Consider the following 22,708-nt stretch of genomic DNA (forward strand, 5'->3'; position numbering starts at 1 on the left):
CCCTGTTTGATAGCTATGCCTAGGTCACAGGATAACCCTTGAAGGAATCAACCAGGGCTGCAGTCTCCCTCACGTAAGGATGAGCTGCAGCCAGGCAAGGAGAAAATTTCATAGAATGATGGAACTACAGAATGGTTTGGGTTGAAAAAGACCTTACAGATGATCTAGTTCCAACCCCTCTGCCATGAGGCATCTTTCACTAGAGCAGGTTGCTCAAAGCCCCATCAAACCTGGCCTTGAACACTGCTGAGGATGGGGCATCCTCAGCTTTACTGGGTGACCTGTGCCAGTGCCTCAACATCTCACAGGAAAGAATTTCTTCCTACTATCTAATCTGAACCTGCTCTCTCCCAGTTTGAAGCCATTCCCCCTTGTCCTATCTCCCCATGCCCTTGTAAAAAGTCTCTGCTGTCTTGCAGCCCCTTTATGTTCTGGAACATGCTCTAAGGTCTCCTTGAACCCTTCTCTTCTCCAGGCTGAATAATTCCAGCTCCCTCAGCCTGTTTTCATAGTGGAGGTGCTCCAGTCCTCTGACTGTCTTCATGGCCTCTCCTGGTGTCTTTCCAACACATCTGTCTACTGCTGGGGGCTGTGATAAGCTGGGAAAATCCCTGCATGGTACGGAGAAGGAGCCCTCTCCCACAAATAATTTCAGAGCTTCACATTAAGGCTTCCAGCCTCCCAGCATGGGGCAGACTTTAGGTGGTTGGGATGCTTTATAGTCCCCTCTCCCTTTAACCTTGGTTCCCAATGGATCGAAGTCACAGGACAGGAGGGAACAGAGCTGATGCTCAGATGGATGGTGGAATGACTAAAACTGGTCATTTCTGCACAAGGGCAAACCAAGGGGCAGGGAGAGCTTTTCTCTGCCAGAAGAGTATTTTAAGGCAAAATGCATCAAAGTGTTATTGAACTGGGACACAAAAGCTGCAGGCAGGGGCTTAGGAGCTCAGTCCAGCCCCTCTGAAGGGCTGGACCAGGCCCAAAGGAGCCAGGCTCTGACCTAGATGCTGCAAACCCCGCGGGCTCCCAGCACGGCTTTGCAGGGGTATCATCTGTCACATCTCCAGTCCAGGAAGATCCCCAAAGCATGAGGATCTGCAATTTTGGCTGAAAAACCAATGCATCACGCAGAAAAGCAAAAACTGTGAAGTCTCCTTGGCCCCAGAGTGGACCAGAAAGGATTTTTTCCCAGAGAGGGTGAAAAACTCAATGGCAACCATCCCTATTTCCCTCCACAACCTCAAGAAGTCACCCCCATGTCGAAGGGGTGTCTCCTACAGTGCACGCGAATTTACTAGGAATAAGTTATGGATGAAAATTCTCCATGGTGAAAGGGAGAGCTCAGAGCAGGTAAAGGGTTAATGCAGCCAGACAAACGTAGCTTCCATGAAGCCCCTGGGTCTGCGTCCCTTTTCTGCAGTGCCCAGAGCCTGGTCCTTTCTCCCTGGGTAATCAGCTGGAAGTGAGCAGAGCGAGTGATCACCGCCCCTGTTCCCCACCCGTGACAGTGCCCCCGGGGCTGGGAGATGCAGGAGCCCTGTCTGGCCCCAGCAGGCCAGCACAAGCCCACTGCCGAGGCTTTGTGCCCCACAGCCCCTCCGAGGAGCAGCTGAAGGTGAAGGCATGAAGACATAAGTAAGTAAACGGTGCCCAAGTGTGCTCTGCCCCACCACGGCACGAGCAGAGGGCAACAAACACCTCTGGGTGGGCTGAGGAGGCTTCTCCAAGGAAGGGGTTTCACCTCTGGACATCTGCAGGGAAAGGACTTGACAACTCTGGAGATTAGCGAGGAGGAAGAGAGAGCGCCTGATCCCAGCCTTCAAGGCACAGCTGCATCCTTCTCCTTCTCTCTGTATTAACCTGATGCTGCCCTGCTTGGAGAGAGCATTAGGAGAAGAATCTTGGCATCTCTGGACAGCCAAAAATATCCAATAATTAATGCACAAGCGTGAGCAGATTTAGAGGATGCACTCGTTCTTCATATCATCATCACCCAGCACAAATACTGCCTAAATTCCTCTTGGGATCAGAGCCAAAGCCTTTTTTAAAGCATGGATGCTTTGTTATTAATCCGTGCAGCAACCAGGAAAGAGAGAGATGGATTCATTTTTCTCAGGCATAATCAAACACAAAAAATATCTCAGCTGGGCATCATCTGCTTCATGGCTGGTCTGGTCCCACATCAGGAAGATGGTGAGACCTGCTTGGCTAACACAGCCCTTCCCAAAGGAGACACCGGGACAGGGTGTCTGGACCACAGAGCCCTGCCCTCCCACACTGACAAATGCTAAGACCTCCTTGTATCACAGCCAAGCACCTTGCAAGAGAGGTGATGTGCTCTAATTCACACCCTCCCACTCTCCTCTGGTGTGACACAGTTGCAGAGCCTCTAGACAAACCTCCTAAACTAAACTGAATGAATTCGCACCCCAGCACCAACACTGCCCTCAGTTTAAATCGCTCTTCTGCCTGCCTGGAGCTCACCCCTCGGATATATTTGGAGTCAGCAAGCACATCCTCTCTCTGCCTTTGTTTCGCTGGGCTTGGCTTTTATAGCCTCGTATAATAGCTCTCCATCCCTCTGAGCAGCTTCAGAGCCCTTTTCCCTGCACCTGCTCCAGGCTGACTTAATCCCTCTCAAGCACCAGATCGAAGAGCCTGGTCCTTCCGCGTTAACTCTTCCGTGCCCATGTCCCACAAACACCCTTTGCCTGTCTCCCTTCGCCTTTTTGCAACACCCCTAGGGGCACCCAAGACCAAAGCAGCCCTGAACCCCCAGTCTCAGCTATCCCAATATGATTCAATCTCTAAACAAGGCACAAAGACCAGACACAGTGTGTCCCACTGTACAGGCTGGTGTACAATTTAGGGGCCAGCCCCATAGCCTGAGCTCAGCTGTTGCCTCTGGCCGAGCACCCCATCCACCTCTCAGCTTGGTTTCGCAGGCGGATCTCAGCATGAAAAATGAGAATGAGCTCAGATCCTCCCTTAAAGGCTTTAAGCAGATTTAAGCTCTGCTGCGTGGGCCTAATCTGTCCAGCAGTGCCCTTTGTCACCTCCCCCAGCCCCCCCTGGCAGAAATCTTCTCCCCTGACATGCTCCCACATGCACCGTGTAAACTGCCAGCACATCCAGGTAAAGGAGACCTGGAGCATCTCCTTTCCCCAAAAATGACAGCACAGCTACAGGCCAGTCCCCTTCAGTAATAGTTCTGGGTTTCCATCTCCCTCCACCTCAGAGGCTTGAGAACACCCATGGCAGTTGTCAATCACCAGCTGAAAGCTCCCTTGAACAGAAAATGCTGTGGTGGACACAGCAGCTGGGCAGGGATTTTCCCAGGCTTGTGGCCATGTCAAAGCCACACCTAAGTAATTTCATACAGGGACTGGGGTGCTGATGACAGGGAGCAGGCTGGACTTGAGTCTGCCACAAACCTGACTGCCTTGGTCACATCACTTTGCCCCTATTTCATGTGTCACTGCTTTGCAGATGGCATTATTCCTTCTGCGCGTCATCATGGTGTCCTTACAACATGACAAAGGGACTTGATTTCTACTCTGAGCAGGGCCTGCTAGAGCAAGCCCTGCTGGCTTCCTCAAAACCTGCTTTTCCTTTCACTCATGACTTGATCCTTAATTCTGGTGCCAACAAGAAAGTTTTTCCCAACCAGCTCTGGCACATAGCTGCTGGTAAGCACCAGCCACCGAGCGAGCCAGCCCCCACGCACACAGCAGCACCTGTACACAGGCACCCATGCAGGAGGGGTTCAGACCTCACATCCCACTCCTAAGGGTACAAAAAGGGTTTCTGAAAGAGCATCTCTCATTCCCTCTTGGGTTTTACAACCCCACTGCCTGGGTCATGGGCTGGAGCTGAGCTCCAGGTGATTCACATGAAAGAGTTGCTTAAATAAGCAGGAGGCAGCTGATGTTCCTGAGAAGAGCAGGTGGAAATAGAACCCACCAGGACAGATATACCTGTAGCAATATGTTGCACTGAGCAGGAGTGAGTGGTGAGCACTTGCATCAGGCTCTGCACCTCCATCCATACCTGACTCTGCTGCTTTTCCTCTGCCCTAGTCCTTGCTGCCCCAAGGATACTGCCAACAGGTGACTCCTGCTCTCACCTGTATCCCAAAATTTGTTCCTCCTCAACTCACTGCTACTCTGAGCAGCAGGGCCAGCCAGGCTCCCTGCACCTTGGGCTACCCATGTGCAGAGCAAGGGGTGAGAGATGCAGCTCCAGGGACCCTGTGTTGCCTTCCCTTCCAGTTTAACAGCGGTTCAGCACGCTTGGAACGCAGGCGGACCTGGGCAGGAGGATCCATGAAGATACGAGATGGGAAGGAGATAAAAGGTGCCCTGGGGAAAGCCTGCAGCAAGGTCCTTGCTGGATGCAGAAGACAAGCAGCTGAGGATTTAAGAGCATTCTCCACCACACACTGAGCTCCCTGCTCTGCTTCCAGCTCCATTTGCCATGGCTGCACTCCCCACCAAGCTCAGAGCCAGCACAGCATCCAGGCAGAAATGGTAACTGGTGATAAATAACTGGTTATCTATCCAAGCACGACACAGGCTGGATCTGCAGAGCCAGGCGTGCAGCCCACGCTCACCTGCAGCCACCAGAGTGGGAGGCCAGGGACAGAATACCAGAGCCACATCCCGTGGGACACCCTCTGCTAGAAAGCACCAAGCTGGTGTCTCAAGCTCAAAATAACATGTTTCAGGGAAGGGAGGAAAGACTGGAATTTGGGGAATCCAGATTCCTATCTCAGCTTGGAAACCCCAAAAGCCATTCAGTATCCTGCACCCCAGCAGCGAGTTAGCCTTTCTTGAGAGCCGGAGCTCTCTCTCGCCTTAACTTTCCAGGAGACTTTCCAAAAGCCCTGCGTTTGTCCCAAAAAAATGGAACAAAGAACAATACTGAAACCTCAGGATTTTTTCTCAGCGCAGAAATCCTGCTGCTCTCCAGCCAGCACCCAGGCCCCGGTGCTCAAAGTTTCCGTCCAGCCCGGCTCCACAAGCTGAACTGGGGGGCACTTGTGGGGTTTTAACCATCTGGGATGCAACTTTCCCATGCACCACGCCGAGTACCCCGACTTCAGCACCCCCAAACACCGGCGCTCACACCAGCGCTTGCTGAAGGCAAAGGCAGCAGCGTGCTCCGCGCAGGGGAGGAGCAGGGTGCCCGCTTCGGGCTTTTTTCCCCAAAATCCCTTTAGGCATTAGGCACACACACGCTCGCACACCAACACACACGCCCCCACCCCGGAGTGCAGCTGCTGCGCGGCTCCCAAAGCCACAGGTGCCCCCGAGCATCCCCCGAGGACGCGGCGGGACCCCGGGCGGGGCGCGGAGCCGTCCCCCCGCGGCGGGAGCAGCGCCGGGGCTGCAGGGACGAGCCAGCCCTCCCGGGGCCGGGGGGCGCCTTACCTGCCCGGGGCTGGAGCGGTGCCCGGTGCCCGTGCCGGTGCCGCCGCTCCGGGCGCGCCGCTGCCCGCAGCGCTTCGCCTCCCGCAAGCACCGCCCCGACGGGCGGGCCGGGACCGGGACCGCGCCTGCGCCCCGCGCTCCGGGCGCCGCGGAACCGGCGCCGGGACACGCCGCGGAACCGGCACCGGCACTGCGAGTGGCACCGCGAATGGGAACCGGCACCGGGAATGGGAACCGGCGCTGGGATCGGGAATGGGAACCGGGAACCGGATCGGGAACCGGACAGCGAACCGGCACCGGGAACTCTCACTAGGAATGGGAACCTGCGCCGGAAACCGGCGCTCCCCACTGCTGGGAACTGTGGTCGCTACTGGGAGTGGGGACTGGCACCACCCGGTAGGGGGAAATGGGAACGGTGCCAGCTGGCGCTGGTCCAGGACTTGGGGACCAGTCTGGTGAACCGGGATCAGGGTCCAACATTGCCTGGGTACCAGGACCTGGCATCGTCCAGAAAATGGGCCCGTCATTGGGAACAGGAGCTGGCACCGGTTTGGGTAGGGAACAGGAATGGGGAACTGGGGCTACCCTGACACCAGCAGCACTAGCTGGGAGCTGGAACTGAGACCAGCACCTGCATACCCGGACACTGGCACTGCCACTGGGACCTTCCAGGCACTGGCACTTGGCCCAGCATTGCCCTGGCACCGCATAGTAGGACAAGGCACTGCCTGGGACCTTGCCTGGCACTGAGAGCTGGACAAGCTGGAGCACCATGCACCACCACCAGCTGGGACACCGAGACACCAGCTGGGAGCTGGGAGGCATTGGGACATAACCCACGGAGGGTGCAGGGGAGAGTGATCAGAGATTGTAGGATTTGGTGCAAAGGGCACATCCCCTGTAAGGAATAGCATGGGACATGGTCACAGAGGTTGAGGAGATGTGTTTTCCAGCCCAAGACCAAAGTTAATCCACTTTTCTCTTTTGTAAGAGGGAAGCTGAGGCACTGGGAAGGGGGATTCAAAGGCTGAGCATGCACTTGGCCCACCTGCACATCCATGGAGGTCCATGTGCAACAGGCGTCGTGGGGCTGGTGATGGGCCAGGTGTCCAGACTGCTGGAAAGCTTTCCCAGCTCACAAAAAGACATTCAAGAGGGGAAAACCAAACAAGAGCCACACAAAAGTGCATCCTCCTCGGTGGGAAGGAGCCAGTGAGGTTTTACAGACCCACTGTCAGGGGCAGCTCTGATCTGATGCTCTGACTTGACACACAAGCCTCATTGGTAGTGTTTGTGGTTGATCATAATTTAAGCCAAAAATAGATGGCAAGGAAAGAACAACTAAAGAAAACATTTGGAAATGACAAGAATAAACTTCTCACATTTAAAATCGTGGGTGTTCAGACTCTTCTAAACAACAAAAAAAACAGGGCTAAAAAACCAGGGTTAGCTGCTGCCTGCCAGTGACAGCGTGAATGCTTAAGGACATCTGCTTGCCACATTAGCAGTAATGCAGTGAAATTTTGGTGATGAAATTAGAAAGGAGGCCGTGCCCAGAGCAGCACTGGCCTGGCACAGGCTTCTGTTCCCTTCGAGGTGTCACCTGCAGCTGTACGTGGTTACCACGAATCACATGAGTGATTCACCTCCGCTAGGACCAGCCATTCCTCCAGTTTCTCATTATTTGAAACCCTCCTGAACTTCTCATATTACAGCATTTTCCTGTTAGTTTTGTAATTTCATTACTTATTCAATTCATACAATATTTGTGCTACAATTATTTCAATTCATTTATTAGTTAAATGAATAGGAAAGCCAAAAATCTGTAGTTGCATTAAGGCTCCGTTTGGCAGCAAAAGCTGTTTTCTAACATTTTCCTTCTCTTTGCTTGTTTTCCCCTCTCCCCCACAGATCTCAGGGCTGCTCAGAACCAGGTGTTTCATACACCTCTGTTCTGTCCCCTCATTAAAATCACCCAAGAAAATGACCCTAACCCCTGCTGTATTCAAGCCTCTCAGTGCTGAACCATCATCCCTCCATGGTGGGAAACTCCAGCAGCAAAAGGCAAAGAACGAAATAAAAGACAAACCCTCAGTCTATGAAGATTTTTAAGGGGGAAGAGCAGACCCTAAACAGGTCTCCAATCTCAGAATCCCCTTTATAGCCTTAAAACCAGCTGCCAGGCAGACGAGGGGAGGGATGGAAGGTGCTGCTGCTGCCCCCTGGGAGGGCAAGGAGAGCATAGAGCCTCTTTTGTTTTGTGATGTGTTTTAATTGAGAGACACTCCAACAGTGTAAATTAATTAGTGTGGTCATCTGTCCTTCCTCTCAGCAGTACAGGTACCTCTTGCCCAGTTAGCCAGTGTGGGCTTGCTTTAACAGAAAGTAATTTCCTACTGAGCTGTTTCACCAGTTTGACCCCAAAGCTGCTGAAGGGGAGGATCTCACTGCTGGGGACATGGGATCAGAGGGGCACAGGGTGAAGTTTGTCACCCACAGGGGTGATGAGTGATGCTGTGCAGAGCTGGATGAAAGGATTAAAAAGAGGAAAAATGAAAAGAGAAAAAGGACTCGCCTTTGAGACAAATCAACAGCAGGAGCCTGGCTTTTATTTTGTTAGCAGGCTGGAAAGCACTAGGGAAAAGCTGGAAAACATTAGGGAGGAGCTCTTCCACCACATTTGAGCAGCAAGTGGGTCCCCAGACATTCCTCTTGCCCCACAGGGAAGTGAAGCCCCAGCCTGCACTTGTGGCAGGCCCAGATCTTCCTGATTAACTTAGTTGCATTTTCGATTTCAGCCTCAGTGGGGGAAGGAAAATTATGTAAATAGGATTTATAACGACACTTCACGTGTCCTCAGTGCCATGCAAATGAAGCCACAGTGACAGGGCTGACATGGAGGCTGTGCAGGGGAAAGGAAGAAATAACAATGCTTTAAAACCAGACCCCAAAAATAAGTAGGAATAAGGTAAAAGGCAAAGTGGATGAGGAAAGCTGAAGCTGGTGATTCCTCCAACAAATAGAATATCATGATTCACTCTGGGATTTCAAAGCAGATAACTTAGTGAGGTTTTCCTTCCTCCCAGGAATATTTGTTGTTCCATCTCATTCTGGGGACCCCCAAGGTGAGATTTAATCCTGGGATGGTTCAAACTGAGTGTCTGCCTGCCCAAAGCAGTGGGAGTTGAAGAGCTGCTCAATCCTGCCATCCCTGCTCCTGCAAGGCCAGCTTTCCCCTCCCGAGGACATGTCTGGGTGAGAAAAGTGAGATAATTGCAGGTGGGCAGTTGGTGCCTGTATCTTCACTTTTCTGCCATGGAGATTCAGGGAGCAACCTCCAACAGCCCCATCCCCAAGGCAGGAGCTGCCTGGGGAGAGTTCTAACTCTGGTGAGTGATCCCATCGGGTTGCAATCTGCTGCTCCTCTTTGAAGACATCACCAAATGAGCCTCTGGTTGTCCATCTGCACTTGAATTAAATCTTATTGTTCAGAATTCTGCAAAGTTTTTCATCCCTGAGTTGCAGCCTCTGGAATACCAGTAATGTATTCTCTCCTTTCCCTCTCCACATGATTGCAGCATAATCTCCTACTCACTTGATTTATTTAGGCAGGCCTTCAGATGCTCCAGTAATGGGAGTCATTTAGGTCCCTCTGCAGATATGTATTTATTTATTGCTGTTCATTTAAACTGCAGAGCCAGTTGGCAGAAGAGACGCAAGACTGGGGTCACAAGGATGTTAAATTGTTCGCTGTCAAAAATAGCTGGTTGAGAAAGTTAAATTAAGCAAGGTCACTCAAGGTCATAGTCAATCACCAGTGGGAGGAGATGGGCATTAATTAGCTCTTTTATTTATGGGGGTCATCGTGACCAAAGGACCAGAACTTGTAACAAAAAGGCAAACTGTAGCAACTCCTCGTATTTTTGGCAGAAGCAGCTCTTGGATGAGAAGCTGAATTGCTGCCCTTGACCATGTTGGAGAAGTTGAGGCTATTGAAAAGCAGTGTTGTGATGCTCAGCAAGCCCCACAAAGCATGGGTGAGGGACTTTCCCCTTTCAAAGCCTGTCTCGGGGCTGAACTCAGCAATGCTCCTTCCACAAAAACCCTTTGCCAGTGGTTGGGGAGGTGCTTAGCAGGGGGGAGGTCTCAGAAGGCACCTGAGATACTTGGGGATATCTTTGGCTGCTCATGCAGACAGGCCCTTGACTGAGATTTTGCCACCTCCCTTGGCAGACAGTTCAGAAACTGCATATCCATTCTGCTAATACTTGTATTTCATTTCCCATTTGAACTTCATCAGCATCTTCTTGTTACTATGGGACCTTGTAACACACTTTTCCTCCTAGTTTAAGACTACCTAGGGTTACGCCTCTCCTCCCTTTCCATTCTTCTGTATCATGCACTGCCGGGGACATGATTTAGTGGTGGAATGGCTGGGCTCAATGACAGAGCACTTGCCCAACTCAAGTAAGTCTATGACCAGTTTAAGTAGGAAGTAAACTGGGTAGGAATAACCTGGCAGCCAGAAGATCCTCACTTTGTAGCTTGCTGCATGACCATGCCCAGGAGAGCAGCACGAACATGACAGCCAAGTATTTAATGGCAGCAATGACATCTTTACCCAAAGATCTGTATTGTAACTGTTCATCATGAAAAGACCCCTTTTTTCCCAGTTTCTACAGACAATGTGAGGTGGAAACCATAAGGCCTGATGAAAGCCACCCTCTGCCCCACTGAATACACTGGCTGTGGTTCGGGGTGCACATGCACTGTGATCTGCACTGCGGCCGGCTGGCAAACAGCTCACGCTAATTGAGAACTCTGCTGGGAAATCCATACCATTAATTAATTGTCTTTATCAGCACTCACTTCTGTACAGTCACAAATCAAGCAGCTCTCTACTGGGCTGCCTGCTAGTAAAGCAATGTGGAAGGCAAACAGCAAGGAGCTCCTTGATTAGAGGAATGAAATCAGGGCATCAGGGTTTGTGCTGGAGGAGAGGATTGATGCTGCCCCTGAAATGAGGGTGGGAGCTGTGGCCCTGAGAGATGCTGAGACTGGCCTTTCTGAAAATCTAGTGAGGTAAATCAGCAGAGGAAAGGTTATCTGGGATTGTATCTAAAGAAGGAAACTCAGGTATCACAAACCAAGATCTTGCAGCACCTGGCTGCTTAAGCATTTAGTCTTCTCCCCTATCTTGAATCCTCCTTGAATTCTTCTTGTTAGAGGTGACACCAGGTGACACTAGCTTGGGGAATGGGGCTGAGGTCCCCATGGTCTCATGGCCATGTGAGCAGCCTTTTGCTCAGAGCTGCATAATCAGAAGAAAGCTGGACTTACTCTAACACCTTTCCTACTCTGCATTGCTGTGGTCTCCTATGTGAGTGCTTCACAGAACCACAGATTGGTTTGGGTTGGAAGGGACCTTAAAGATCACCTAATAAGAGCCCCCCTGCCGTGGACAGGAACATCTTTTGCTAGACCAGGTTGCTCCAAGCCCCATCCAACCTGCCCTTGAACACATCCAGGGATGGGTAGGACCTCTGTTACAGAGACAAGCTGAGAGAGTTAGTGTTGTTCAGCCTGGAGAAGAGAAGGCTCCAGGGAGACCTTAGAGTGTATTCTAGTGCTTAAAGGGGCTACAAGAGAGCTGCAGAGGGACTTTTAACAAGGGCATGGAGTGGTAGGACATGGGAGAATGGCTTCAAAGTGACAGGGAAGGTTTAGATTAGATATTAGCAAGAAATTCATTTATATGAGGATGTTGAGGCACTGGCACAGGTAATAGCTCCAGGCTGGATAAGGGCCTGGAGCAACCTGGTCTAGTGAAAAGTGTTCTGTGGATGGCAGGGGGTTTGGAACTAAATGGCCATTTAGTTCTCTGCCAACACAAAAACCATTCTACAATTCCTGGCCACAAACCCTCCAGAGCTTTGGTCATCAATCAGCCATGACCACCCTTCTGGTGGGGGACAGGGCTCAGCTGCTTTGGCAGGAGTACACCTCTGCCTGAGAGCAGACAGTGTTATACCAGTTCAGTCAATTATCTTGATTTTTACACAGGATTTTCCACAGTGAGAAGCAAGACTGTTTGTAAAACAAGCAGGTTGCCAGCAATCCTACATTCCCTAGAGTGGAGAGGAAGGAAAGGAGCAAATGGCACCGCTGTCCTCTCAACTGCTCTTTGTTTATGACAGGTCAGAAGCCACCCTAACAAATGCTGACTCCAAACCATCCTGACAAGCACTTTTCAGGCAATTTGCCTGCCCTTTCTATTCTTCCCTGAAAAAAGGAAGTTATTTTCTACTTCTGCCACCATCTCTGCCTTCAGCTTCCAGCAGAGAGACATGGAAACTCCTGATTCCAGCAGCTCCTGAGCTGGGCAAGGCAGAGCTGCATATCAAGGCTCTTCCACAAACCTCATCTAGCAGATAAGTAGCTTGTTTTGATATAAGATCAAATAAAATCTTGGATTGACAAGCCTAAATCATCCCTGGGATCACTTGAATTACTTTGGATTTACACTGGTATAACAGAGACCTAGTTTTGCTTGATAAAATCTTCCCTCTCCTACCAGACATGCTCTCTGTGCAAAAGCAGTGGCTTGTGCCTGAAGGACTCACAGAAAAGCAGAATTCACTTTTCCTAAGGAAATTATGGAAAACCCTGCTGTGTTTCGAGTTTCTCCTTGTTTCCCAGCTGCCTGGAAATATTGCCCATTTATAAGGTGTAGATACATCAAAGCACTGCATGGTTCCTGTGGCAGAAGACTTTGTTGTTCCAGGCAGTGACCCTCAGATGTTACTTTTGGACTGCCCTCCTTGGCTTTTGGAGTGGCCATACCTGGAAAGGAGGAGCAGGCAAATGTTGGACCTCATGGGAACACCTTGACCAAGTCCTTGCCACCACTAATGTAGAGCAAAGCTCCCAGAAGAAGACAAATGTGACTCAGATGATTCTCTGAAAGGCAAGACAGTAAGATGAGTAGCCAGTGGATCTAAAAGGACAAATTTCCCCAGGAATTTATTAATTGTGTGCAGTATATTTCTTACTGAGCTACCTCCAATGAACTCCAGGACCCATGGACTGGCCACTCACATCCCCTGCACTTCTATGAAATGGATGTTTTGGAGGGGGTGAGGTACTTTCTCATGGTGGCCACGTTTTCCAACAGTGCCTTTTCTCCCTGCACCAGGAACCATGCCCTCCTGTTTTCATCACTGTCACCCCATGGGAACTTGACCCCTGTGAATTTCCCCACCATTTCCAAGGGAGATATTTTCATTCCACAACCTTCTCCTCTTCAGCAAGGAACATCTGTAGGACATGTCCTGGAGGCTTGTATGGTACTTCCTTCTATGTATTGTTTATCAGCCTAACCTTGACCTAACATCAGCGTGCAGCCAACTCTAGCACTTGTGCTGACTCCTGCACTTGGTGAGGAAACCAGCTCCAAAATCTGCTCCCAGGTGTCTCTGATTACAGAGCTCAGGGGAAATTGCTTGAGTATTAATTGGAGAGGTCACCTCCACACCTCAGCTTCATCCGGGCTGAGATTCAAACACAAGGCAAGCATAAAACCATCAGTGCAGTCAAGATTTATTTGCTGCAGTACAGACAGGCTGGAAAGGTAGGCTGTGGGGGAAAAACAATAGTGATGTCATTCTTTGTGAAAACTCCAGGAGCAAGGCACTTCTTAACATCCCCGTCTAAGCTCTGAACTGTAACTGAGATGCTGTGCTTGGGAGTTCACAAGAGCCTTGACTTGGGTACTCAACATTTGCTCAGAAATCATCCTCACTACTGGCAGTGTCTGGTGATTGACTTCTGCCATGTCCTCCCCTCTGAGCTCTATGTTGTAGGGGAAAAAATACTGTACTGTAGCCAAAAAGACTATGTAGGAGAAGGAGATGTTCCCAAATGTACTTTTTCAGAGATCTTTGACACCAATAGTCTTTCATTGCTGCCAGTCTGAGAAATGAACTCAAACATAATTTTAAAAGCTCCGGATATGCTTTTTTTAAAATGCACTGGGGAAAGCAGCAATTATCCAGCACAGCTGATGAGACTGGTGCTTACCAGCAGACAGTCCCCTCACACACCCATAATCTGGATGCTAATGAAACCAATGACATCTTATATATTTCCATTTCCCTCTTTTACAAAGTTTTAGAGAATGGGAACGTTTCAGTCTTGAGGAGAATATGACAATAATATTTGTCCAGAGAAGCTGTGACTGCTCCATTCCTGGAAGTGTTCAAGGCCAGGTTGCATGGGGCTCTGAGAAACCTGCTCTAGTGGGAGGTGTCCCTGCCCATGGCATCAGGGTTGGAACTGAAGATAGATGAGGAAGTAGATGATCCTGAAGGTCCCTTAGACCCAAACCATTCCATGATTCTAATTTTAGATGCTCTGTATCACCACTGCAGCCTCAGGCATTGCAGACGTGGTGACAAGGCCCCCTAAGTTTTCAGAGGGTTCTCAGAAATGCTTCTCCACAACCCCCAGAACTATGATGTGTCCAAGGCCTGCCTAAACTTCAGCAAAGCCTGCTGATTTAGCTATGGGGTTCTTTTTCAGACTTTATTTACTTGGCCCTCCAAATAGCTTTCTCCCATTTTTTTGCACAACACAACTGCATTAGTCAAGTAAATGACTAACAATACAGTTTCTGAGGAGAGCTGTGGTGCTGTCAAGAAGCAGTTGCCTCATTAAATCTGTGTCATATCTACTTTCACTCACACAAGGAGGCATGTCTTGGCTGCTGGACAGTGGTCAGGAACTGGGAATTTGGGGTTTTTTTGTGTTTTGGATTCTCAGTGTTTTTTTTTTTAAATGAGTTGGTGTTGCACAGTCTGTAGGATGCAATGGCAAAGAAATCAGGATCCCTCTGATCCGGCAAGAAAGTAAATATTAATCCATCTTCTGGAAAAAATTATATGCAGCTCACATTTGGCATTTTCCTTGCAATGTGGAAGAAGCAGAGTTTCTCCATTTCTCTCCTGACTCTGCAACTGTGCAGTCTCGTGCTGCAATTACTGATCTCATTAACAAAGCACTGCCTGACCTGACTGGGATTTGGAGAGGAGATCTAGGGAAATGATAGCTATTGCAAGAAGAGGTAGGGCTGATTCACAGCTTAGCTATCTTCCCTCTGAATCAGCAGGAAAATAATTAATATACAGGCTAGCAATGGGAGACAGCAGCCAGCAGTCCTCCTCAGAATCTGAAGTCCTCCTTATTTTTCAGTAACTCGGGTAATTTTACTTACTTTCCAGTTGTGTTAATTAGCAAATAATTGTGTGAATCATTTGGTGAGGAAAAGCAAAGACAAAATTATTAGCTTTACCTTTAATTCTCAGTGGAGCCTCTTGTTTCACCTGGGCAAGTGTTTGCCACCTAAATGCCCAGGACTTGCCACCAGTGGACCTCGAGTAGTCTGGGCTGTGGAAGTTGATAATTTCTGCTGCATGGGGTGTGTGAGAGGGATTTGGGATGCCTGACCTGGGTGTTGCATCCTTTGAGAGCCCCTGATCTTGCTCAAAGATTTCCTGGGGGACAGCATTGTCTCATACGTACATCTCTGTATTTTAAAAGGGAAAAAGAGATAATAAACAGACCCAGCAGCAGTCATACAGCACAGAAAGACCAATCACCATGTATGAGGCTGGGAAATCTTACTGCCCAAGGATATAAATCCATCTCAAAGCATCCAGATTACTTCATCTTTGCATATGGCGTTTTAATGGCTGATGATACACACAGCCAGTGGAATATCTTTTCATTGTTAGATGCCTTTGCCAAAAAGAAGGCATTAAGCCAAAAAGAGACAGAGGGCAGAGGAAAAAGTGTTTCAAAAGTTCCTATTTCAACTCTGAAGATTGGAAAAAAAAATCTAAAAAAGCCCCAACAAAACCAGTTTACTGACATCAAAAATTTAGCGAAAAAAGGAAGATTAAATTCCCCTTCACATTCAGCTTCTTACAAGGTAAAAAACCCAAAGGAGGGACAAGGCTTGTATCTAATTGGTCTATTGGGGAATACTTTCCAAGTCCAGCTTTGGAGTGGGCAGGCAGGGGATGCTGTAGGATCCCTGTCCCCAGAGGTTCCAAAGAGGCTGAGCTGCGCAGGGCATGGCAGCTGTAGGGGTGGAGCATCGTGCCAGCTCTCACTGGCTCATCTCGTTCCCCCAAGGGGAAACAGGGTAAGTCCCAGGCACAAACACCCTGTGCTTTTGGCACAGCTCCCACTGCCACAGTGGGGCTGGGTGCCAGTTTTGATCTGGGGCTGAGTTAACCAGTGAGACACTTCAGCCAGGGACACAGGGCACCTTAATTGGAGAGGCATTGCTTCAGTCATACCCACAGATCAGTGTTATCAGCCTGAAGTCTCTGTCAGGAGAGGTCCCACAGCCTCATGTCTGGGTGAGTGCAAGTGACTACAGGAATCACATCAGTCACTTCTCATTAGCCAAGCCAAGGGAAAAAAAATCCTTTAATGCAAGACCATAGTAGAGTTTCAGTCTTCATATTGACATGAACCATACCTTCACAGGTCATAGAGATATATGTTCTTTTCCAGGACCCATGTGTGAGACTTAAAACTACTGTCACACCATCATGAATAAAATGAGACTCCTCCTGCCCTCTCTAATTTGCTGACTTCTGACTTCAAGCTTCAGGAGCTTGAAGCTTCAAGCTGCCATCTCTGATATTATCAGAGAATATATATATACAATTATAGTATGGCTCTCTAAGAAGAGACAGCCAAGCTGGGCATGGATTCAGGCAGAATAACACCAGGGTTTCATTTGAAATCAGAGGTTGTAAAGAGATGTTCTTTACTTTCAGCCTTCCAACATGATGATGTTTTCACTCCAGATACAAATCACCACCCTTGCTGGAGGTAATTGTCTCCAGTACTGTGTTTAGCACTGTTGAACATAATTAAGGCAAGAATGGCCAGGTTTTTATTCTGATTTCGGATTTTGCCCTTAATATGTTTAAACATTGATTTCTCCTAAAGCCTGATCATCACGAGTTTGACCTGGGGTTGTTGCTCTCATGGTTTTACAAACCTGACGAGGGGCTGCTGATGTGCCCTGTGATGCTTACTGGAGACGAGGGGATCTACTGGGATGTAACACAGCTCATGGCACGGAAAAAAGGCTGTTTATGCCACCCTGAACATGAACACAACATGATGTGAGCATATGGACAAAGCCACTTAGTATCAGATGTCCTGGGCGTTACTGAAGAGCCACAACCACTCTGGAGGGATGTGCACGAGTGCCTCGGTTGCAAAGCAAATTGATAGTGAACTGTCAAATCCAGGGGGATGTGGCAGAAAGATTTTCAGCAGAAACAAGTCCACAGCGTTAATCAGCCCTCCTGCTTTAATTAATGTCAGCAGCAAGAAAACGGCTGGAGTTTGTTTGTTTTTCAGATAACCTGTATAAAAATATCCCTTCTGTAGCAGCTCTGTTTTCATGCTGTGGCTTGCAGGTTCATTGTTGTTTTTCATTTTGTAACTAGCACTTAATCTTGCTTTCATTTCAGCTGAGGTGGGATGTTAAAAATGAGATGATTAAAGAAAAAAATCCCAAACAAATAGAAGAAAAAAACCCCAAAACAAATGAACCCTCAGAGGACTCTAAATGAACAAACCCTGTTAAGCAATAAAACCCTGTGAAGCAATGACTCACAAGTGCCTGGACAGGTTTGCCTGGCTGCAGAGGGGATCTGGTTGTTCTGTTCATCACTTCTCCTACCTGAGAAGTTGGATTTGTCCCCAGGCTTCTACAATACTGCAATATTTTAACAAATGTACTCCGTTCCACTGTTCGGCACTGAGTCAACACACCAGCTATGAGGAAAAAGCAGTGCTAAGGTTAGACATCCACATAAATTACTGCAGCTCTGATACTCAGCCAGCCTATAAATACTAGGGCTTTGACATCAGTTTACATCAGCAGAGTAACTTGCTTAATTCCATTTCAGCGGGATCATGTGAGCTGCTGTTGATTAGCATTCACCTGCCTGATTTCCAGGATGAGAGATCAGAGTCAGCACCCTCGATGTCCCAAGGTGTTGCTGGGTGCTGTGCCATGGGCACGAGGTCCACAGGACCTGCACATGCTCCAGCTGGTCCCTGTGTTCACTCTATGTGTGTGTCAGGCCACTAATTACTGCTAATTTCATTAAGCTGGTGTGTGCCTCTTGCATGCATTATAAAGTCAGTCTGAGTGAAGATGATTAATGAGGTTGGATGTTTTTAGTAGCTATTTGTATTGCTGTAGCAGCTGGAAAGTGTCATGCACTGAGAGCCTTGGGTGTTGCATGTGAGCAAGGTGAGATATCCAACTTGGGGGTGACTTACCTTGGAAAGGAGTTTACGAGCCAGGATGCTAAATTAACTATAGTGATTGCAAAATAGGTCTAAAGTAAATCCACAAAGTTTCTGCTTGTAGGTTGGGATGTTTTATCCATTGCACACAGTGCTTCACACAACATTAGTTCTGTCTTGGCAAATACAGAGTTTTTATGTGTCCCTCACATACAAAAGGTGAATGAGGACATCATCCCAGCTCTGTTCCTGCTGAAGGTGCAAGGAACCTCTTCTTGAGCTCATCACATTTTCTCCTCTTGGGTGACCAAGTTTGCATTGAGGCATTTATCCTTGTCCTGGTTCTGTTAATCCTCTCTCATGCCAGCACAACCATGGTCCATGTGCCCATAGGGACCCATCAGAGAACCCCTCAAAAATGACCCACAGAAGAGACAGACCCATCACAGCTTCATTAGTGACTTCATTGTCTTGTCCATTTCCACAAATTTAGGAACAAATATCCAGGCTAGATAGTTATCTCCTCTGCTAACTCTGTCCATACAGCACCATGAACAGCCAAATCTATGATTGGAGCCACGGGGATTTAAGTGGTGCAAGTACAGACCTTCACTTTTAGCCTCTGAACAGGCTGAATTAAAAAAAAAAAAACCCAAAAAAACCCAAACCAAAACAACAACAACAATGAAAAAAAAAACAAGCACCAAAAAACAAAAACCAAGGGGGGAAGGAGAGAAATTAATAAAGCTGCAAGTAAATTGGCAGTCTTGAAAGAGAATCATCAAGCTCAAAATTCAATTTTCTGTTTGGGAGGAGGGCTTTGACAGAACCACAGTGTTTTTATCCCCAGGGAAATTTCAAAGCATTACTCAGCTCTAGACCAGCCACAAGCTCAATATGCAAAGCTGAATTTCACCCAGCCTCAGAGTTCTGGCAATGCTTGTCTGCAGAGTCTGGATGTGCCTCTGTATGCAGCACCACTGAGGGGAGATGGCACAGCTTGCTCAGCCATTTACACCACTGGCTCTGAGGTTTGCTGCCCTGGGTCTTGGCCCCTGAATAGTTTACTCCAGCTGTATATCTGTCCCTGAAGATATACAGTTTCAAGAGAGAGAAGCAGGAGAAAAAAGGGGTCTCTGAGCATCTGGAAGAACAGCCAGAAGAGGAGAAAAACCCTTATGGTCATTATCAGACTCTGGCTGCCGGGATGTGATGAGACTTGCTGGATTAGTGCCTGGGTGTCCACAATTCCTGTCTGGAAAGGTTCTGCCCTGCAGTGATTATCCTCCTCTCTCACTGAAAGGAACAGGAAAAGGCTGAAGCAAAGGCTGTGCAAATTGCACACTCTGGGCTGCCCACACGTTCACCTGACTCCTGCCTTCTCCTCTCCCACCCACATCACCAACCTGCAGTCCCTTCTAACTGGTGTGTGCTGGGAAAGGCCTTTGAAGGTGCTGCAGTGTTTACAGCCAACACTACACTCTGAGCAAGGCACAGTGCCCAAAGGGCCCCAGCACAAGGCAAAGACTGGGGAACTCTACTGCCATGGAGGCCCTTGGCTGCAGGCAGGCAGCTTCCCCATCCATGCAGGACACACAAATCCTGCTGTTGTACTTGCACACCACTGGCCAAGATGTACAACCATCCATCTACTGAACAGCATCCAGATGAACCAACCAGCCCTGTGCAACACAGACACCAAGAATCACCTGAGAAATGTTGTATTTAAAACAAAATTCTTTAATAGTTTGTACTATAAAGACACAAATTAGTGCTTGACGGCAGCATGAAAAACAAATGAAACATTAAATATTTCAAAGCTACTGTGCTTTGGAAAACAAGATACGCTGATACATATAAGCCTAATGTTGGTTACCAGCTGGTTTGGTAGGAAGAGTCAGTTCAGTGTATCAAAATTGTCAATAAGCATTTCTCAGTGTAGCTGTGTTCTACAAGTCAACTGCTACTCATCTGTCACAGTGTTATTATCTATCTGCAACAATGTACTGAATTTCAGGAAGAGAAACCCACATGTTGGAACTCATAGTGTCCACCTTAGAAAGTTTGGTCAGGTAATGAACAGGAGATTTCATATCCACTCCAGGTGGACAGTTGGTGTTTGATCAGACTCTGTCATCATCCATGCATTACACTGAGATCAACAATCAACATGACACAGTCATCAATTTGGAAAATCAAGAGAAAAACTAGTTTCTGTTCAGTCTAAGGAGTAAATACTGCTCACGCTGCTTGAAACCCTCTCTTCCAAAATCCAGGGAACAATAGGATACACAAACAAAGTTCTTCCACACCTTTAATGTGGAAAACATTTTGGTACATAACTTGCTATGAGCCATTTTATTCAGCACTGTCTTTGGAGAAACATATATATGTTCCAGAGCTTTGGGGACAGAAGAAGGAATCTAAGATTGTGCTTATAGCTATTCCTGTGGATAAATAAGCAAAAGACCCTTTATCTTAGCATTTTTAAAAATCTTAACAATCTGCTCTTATCAATTTGTGTGATATACATGCAAAAAAACCCCAAAATTGCAGGCACTGTTTTAGGGTATCACATAACTCTGAACTCGGTTCTTCTTAAATCTACAATTACATACTTAGTCAAACCTAAAAAAATTCAAGAAGTAAAATGGGAGAATTCTGCAGTAAAGTAAGAGGTTCAGGTATTAAACCTGCCTCTCAAACTGTACATACAAATCCCTCTGTCCCCAGTCCTGTTTAGAGCATCTGGCTGCGAGCTCCAATAAGGGAGCTCCACATAAAGTGCTTGCTTGACTGCTGCGCCCTCACCCTGCCTGTCACTGAACTACACAACCCGAAATAAACACCTCCTGTACAGCTAAATCCCTCACCCAGCTTTCAGAGCCTGGAAAGACGCAACAGCATCAGGAAGGTGGGTAGCCAGGCTCAACTTTGAGTCAGAGGCAGACATGTATTGGATAACTAACAGGAAAGCCAGTAAAAATAGCACTGGGATTCCTGCAGAAGCAGGACTTAAAAAAAATATTGACCCCCACCTACCAAAGACTTTGTCTTAGAGACCTCAGGAGGAAACACAGCCCCAGCTCTCATAAAAGCCTTGTAACAATGAGATCAGGCACTTGGCAGCTGTAGGCAGTTGTGCGTGAGAAACTGAACAAAACCAATTTCAATAGTTACATAGAAAATTCTCCATCTTTAGGTTACAGACTCTCAAACAATGCTGGCAGAAGACATTCCAGATAGGTCAGAAATGTATTCATTCATGTACAAAACATTTCAAAACATGTGTCATGTTCCATCCTCATAAAACCACCTCTAAGTCATCTACAATGAACTGAATGTAACAGAAACTACATCACTTCTGTGGTGAAGAGAGCAGTAGTCAACATGGAAAGTTAAATGTATAAACAGCAAAACATTCAAGTATCTAAAGTGCAGATACCAGGAGGGTGGTTGACGTAATACTACGGGATTCTGTGCTTAATCTTTTGTTATTCTCTTTTCATGTAAGATTTCTTAATCTCCTTCTGGCTGTGCTCTGCTCATGTGTAATAAAGCCTCCATCATTTATCCCTCTTCATGGTGAAGTCTCACAGCCAAACAGCACTTTGCAGTTAAAGCCTCCCACTGCCTACTTATAAAGTGCAGATGGGGTTTAAAGTAAACTGAAAGTTTAACCTGAATATGTTAATCTAAATTACAGGGCACACATTCCCCCAAAATGGACGTGTGTTCCTGAATTCTGATGTCTACTAAAGAAAACAGCATTGCTGCTCTGTTACAGCTCCTCTGTACTGAATTGTTTTACCACCTGCTATTAAAATGCTGTAATATATCCACAGAGAGAAAACAGGTTTTAAAAAATGGTATTACTGAAATTCTTGAATGCAGATTAAACAAGTTGATAGCAACTGTGAGAAACACTGGTAGTATCAGGAGGATTTTCTGTTGCTGAGATTCACATGGAAGTGTTTGATGAAAAAGACATGCAGCTGCTTGAAATGAGGTGTTAGAAGCAAATCCACGATGACCAAAAGAATCAACTGCATTTCAAATCATACAATTCAGCTTTAGCCAAGCAAGACAGCACAGAACAGGATTAAAAGAGAATTAAAACTAATTAAAGAGCAATATTTTCCACTATATCCCTCCCAGAAGATTTCACTACAGCTGTCTGAATTGAAGTCCTCCTACTCAAATCTCTCTCTAAAGCAGCCAGACTTACACAAAGATGAGTGGCAGACTGAGCACAGGCTGTGGGTGACAGACACCAAACAAGTGAGGATATTTACAGGCAGTGAACAGTCAGCCAGGAATCAATACAACACCACTGCCACTCCCAGGGGCTGCACAGGCTAAGTCAGGCTGCTCTGACGTGCACACATTCAGGCAAATGTAATTAAGGGCACAGGTATGGTACAAACATGAGAGAGGTAGACTGGCAAGTGGTAACACTGCATATTCCAACTCTGACTGGAGGGAGTTTTTAAACACCCATGGGCAGCACAGCAGCCCTGTGCTAACAGAAAAACCATTAAGATGAAGTCTGGAGATGACTAATACTGCTAGCCAACAGCACTGCCTTTGAAACATGGATGAGATTTCTGCTCACTGGAGAATGCATATCTTGAGCTGTATCTAAAAAAAAATCTAAATTCCCAGAATTAGGTATGGGTTTGATCTGTACTGTGAGAGCAATTTTGAAGTTTTCCCTCTTATTTCCAAGAAAGAATTTTTCAGCTCATGGACTGCAGAGCTACTTACTGCTCATCTGTGTCAAATTGATGGTCGTACGGTGGCAGATTTCCTGGTTCTTCATAGATGTTAAGGAATAGAAGTGTTCATTGTTATCAAGTCTGTACAACACATCCTGCAGACACCTGCTACTTCCATAATTCTCTTTAAAGTAGCTGTTGTCTGAATCC

General features: G+C 47.5%; 1 protein-coding gene across 1 annotated transcript in view; it reads right to left on the bottom strand.

Moving 5' to 3' along the window:
* Positions 1-5,512, bottom strand: part of CAPN5 (calpain 5) — a 50,845-nt gene extending 45,333 nt beyond the window's left edge. The window contains exon 1 of the mRNA XM_054269748.1: positions 5,436-5,512. The gene's annotated coding sequence lies outside the window, so the exon portion shown is untranslated. The remainder of the gene's footprint in view (positions 1-5,435) is intronic.
* Between the last annotated feature and the right edge of the window lie 17,196 nt (positions 5,513-22,708).

This window comes from Melozone crissalis, unplaced genomic scaffold, assembly GCF_028551555.1.
Source record: "Melozone crissalis strain CALT ecotype California unplaced genomic scaffold, PUWL_Pcris_2 ptg000008l_1, whole genome shotgun sequence".
NCBI lineage: Eukaryota > Metazoa > Chordata > Aves > Passeriformes > Passerellidae > Melozone > Melozone crissalis.